The sequence below is a fragment of the Citrus clementina genome, unplaced genomic scaffold, assembly GCF_000493195.1.
Source record: "Citrus clementina cultivar Clemenules unplaced genomic scaffold, Citrus_clementina_v1.0 scaffold_8, whole genome shotgun sequence".
In the NCBI taxonomy this organism is placed as follows: Eukaryota; Viridiplantae; Streptophyta; class Magnoliopsida; order Sapindales; family Rutaceae; genus Citrus; species Citrus x clementina.
In genome coordinates, this window is record NW_006262022.1 from 13,513,381 (window position 1) to 13,517,137 (window position 3,757).

Sequence of the window (3,757 nt, forward strand, 5' to 3'; positions counted from 1 at the left end):
CAGTTACGCCTTGTGGCCTCATACTTGAACACACAACATGAAACTCCTTGAGATGTTTATGAGGATCTTCACCTGCAAAACCATGAAACTTGGATAACAAATGAATAAGACCATACTTTAATTCAAAATTTACCTCCAAGTCTACATATTGAATGCAAAGTAGTTGCTGATTCAAGTCTAGTTCAGCTAACTCTCTAAGAGTTCTTTCTGTAGGTAGAGCTCTATCCATCACTTGTTCTTCTGAATCGCTAGATGATTCAACCAAATCAGGCACCGTATCTGTTTCAAAAAGCAAAAGCGACGAGGATCGTTGCTTAGCTCGCTTCGTCTGCTGTCTCAGCTGGCGAGCTGTCTTCTCAATTTCAGGATCAAACGAAAGTGTACCTGTACTAGAAGAATGAACCATACACCAAGTAAAACGTAAAAAGGATTAAATAAACGACACCAATCCCCGGCAACGGCGCCAAAACTTGATGGTTGTCGAAGCCAGCAAAAATAAAATACCTACTCTAAATAAATTGTGTATAGTGATTAGGTAAGGTCGTGTCCACAGAGATCGGTAATTATTTAAATCTTTTTTAAAATGTAAAATGAAAAATGGGAGATTTGTTGACAATTACAAAAATAAATTAAAATAACAAGAATACAAATTAAAATTGTAATTCAAATTGGGAAAAGCTCTGGTTGAAGGAATTAACTCAGCTTGATTCAACTACTGATCATTGATTCAAATATAAATTATTACTACTTATGAATAGATCGGTTATAGCTACTGAGACCCTCTAATAGCTAATCTCTCCTTAACTAGTCGATAACCGAGGTACGACCATTGGTTATTTCCCTAATCAATAGACAACCCTAGATACGATAATAGGATTTAATCAATTGACAGCCTGAAAAAATAGAGAGACCCAAATCCTAATCAACAAACGCATACGATGGTTCATTTAAATTAGATTGTTTATTCTCATAACACAACTCACTGCTATATTATTTATCACAAACATTAAAATCTTCATACGATGAATCCTTTAATTGATAATAAATTAAGTTGATAATTAAATAGTGGCCATTTATCTAATTAACAAACATAATCATGATAATAATTCAGAGAATAAACAAATACCCAAAAAGTAATAAAATAATTAAAGCATAAGAAAGATCTCACAGTAGTGATGAATCAAAGCTTCATTAACTTTCAACCAAAATAATAGGTTTAGTTCTTCATAGAGAGAATAGAAAAATTTAGATCTAGGGTTTCTTTCTTTTCTAAAATATCCCCCCCTTTTCACAATAGATTCCTCCCTTAAATACTCTCTCTCTCTTCTCCTCTAGAGTTCTTTTTTAAAATAAAATACTAATATCTGAAATATTACATTCGTAATTACAAAATAACCAAAAATACAAAACACGTTAAATTAAAAACTGCAGGTCCATAGTTGACAGCACACGCCCATGCCTTATCAACAACGTTCTTCTGAAGTTAATAATTTTTCGAAGAAAACAATCATCTTCAAACATCATCTTGTAGCTCAATTTTAGCACCAATCAATATAATTGCACTTACAAAAATAAAACACAAATAAATCACTATTATTAAGTGCAAAACATCGATATTAAGGGAAGTAAACAATGGAAAACTAGTGCATAAATTGCACTCTAACATTGAACAAGGAAAATTTTGTAATTTCAACTAACGATATAGAATATATCATCTGAAATCTTTGACCAAACGATGGCAGCTGCCCCCACTTGCCCTTTATTGGCTTCGCCACATGCTATGCTTAGGGATAACCGTCACCTCTAATGCACTCACCAACTTCAAGCCATTTAGATCCATCCATCGCTTCCATTCTTCCAGTCATTGTCATCGAAATGCCTACTTATTTGAAATATGTAGCCGTCACCAACAACCTAAACTAGGAGCTTCCATTCGAGAAGGGATTCTCCCATTCCCTCTTTGGCTGGTATCGCACTGTTTCTATTTTTATTTTTATTTTTATTTTTATGTCCTTTTATTTGTTTTTGTTATGTTTTTTCTTGTACTTTTTATTTTATTCCTTTTGCTTTATTTGTTGTTGTTATTGGATGTTGATTGATTCTTTTGTAGTTGTTTCTGCTGCTACTGGACATGTTTCCGGTGATTGTTGATGGTGCCAACCTAGTGGTTAGGACCGCGAGAGTACACCTATGTTGAAGTTTTTGTTTAGCTCTAATGGTGGTGCGTCAAGGTTCACAATGGCCTAGGGTGGGGGCTTGTCATGGGATTATTCGATAAAGTGCCTTAGGGAGTTGCTTGTGGTGTTTCTTTTTTCTTTCTTAAGTTTTTGTTGTTTTAATAATGCCACCGAATTTAGTTCAATAAACCGATTAAAAGAATATATATATATTCTTCAATCTTCAGAATTTGACTATCTTTTGTTACAACTCTAATTTCTCAAGGAATGTAAGAGAAATACTAATTGTAAATTTTTTCCTTAGGATGCACATAAATTTTACCCCCACTAATGGGATTAATGGGCCGTTTGTTTTTTTGACTTATAGACTTAGTTTTAACTAGTTAAATTATTAAGTTTGTTTGTTTTTTTTTTAACTTAATGAAAGTTTTCAGTCATTATGCTATTATGTTATCAAGCTAATTTTTTTAAACTTTTTACTTAATTTAAAAAGTTTGAATGATATCATTAAAATATATTTTCTAAAATTAATATCCTTATTTAATTAATTAATTTTCATCTTTACCTAAGTAAATTTTAATAATTAACATTATTATCCGTCTCTATCACTTGTTGTAATATATAGTGGTATATTATTATTATTTTTATCTTTTTATTTTCTTCAAATTAGCATTATTTATCTTCCTATGTTTTCGTGAATATTTTTCATAGAAAAACATCATAAACTACAAAAAAAAAGTTGATTAAGATATACTACCATATAATATTTAAAGGTTGTATTCAATTGAATATGATTTATGTTACAATAATATATTATCTTATTTATGTTGTTTGAGATGATTATTTTTTTAAAATATTTATAATTTGTAAGGGCACAAATATGAAAAAAACTAATTTTTAATTTTTTTAAGAAAAAACATAACCTAATATATTTTCAGCTATTTAGACAAAAATAAAAAAATAAAACATATCATTCCGATTCAAACAATTAACTTTATTTACAATTCAAACTAATTTAAGTCTATTCATATTTTTTTAAACATATAATTTATGTTACAATAGTATATTATCTTATTTATGTTATTTAAGATGATTATTATTTGTTTAATATTTATAATTTGTAAGGGCACAAATATAAAAAAATTAATTTTTTTAAAAAATAACCTAATATATTTTTAGCAATTTAAACATATCATTCCGATTTAAACAATTAACTTTATTTAGAATTTAAATTAATTTAAGTCTATTCATATTTTAAACAAAAAAAAGTAAATGCTACCTAAGTCACTGAGCACAACAATTTGATCGCAAGAATACAAGACAAACGGCAGTGATGGTGCTTTATGATTTTGGTGATCTGTACCCAGATCGCGGTATGTGTTGGTCAGAGACTAGGAATAAGCAGTAAGGGATGGATTGAAATGCAGAGTGTAGAAAGACGCGCGGCTGACGGTGGTAAAAGAATGGTGGCTGCGCATTCTTGTTGGGATTAGGGTTTGCTTTTTGTTCAATATTTTAAAAGAACCGTAAGCCACAAAATCCAGGAGAAAAGACTAAATTCCCCCTTCACAATGACACTG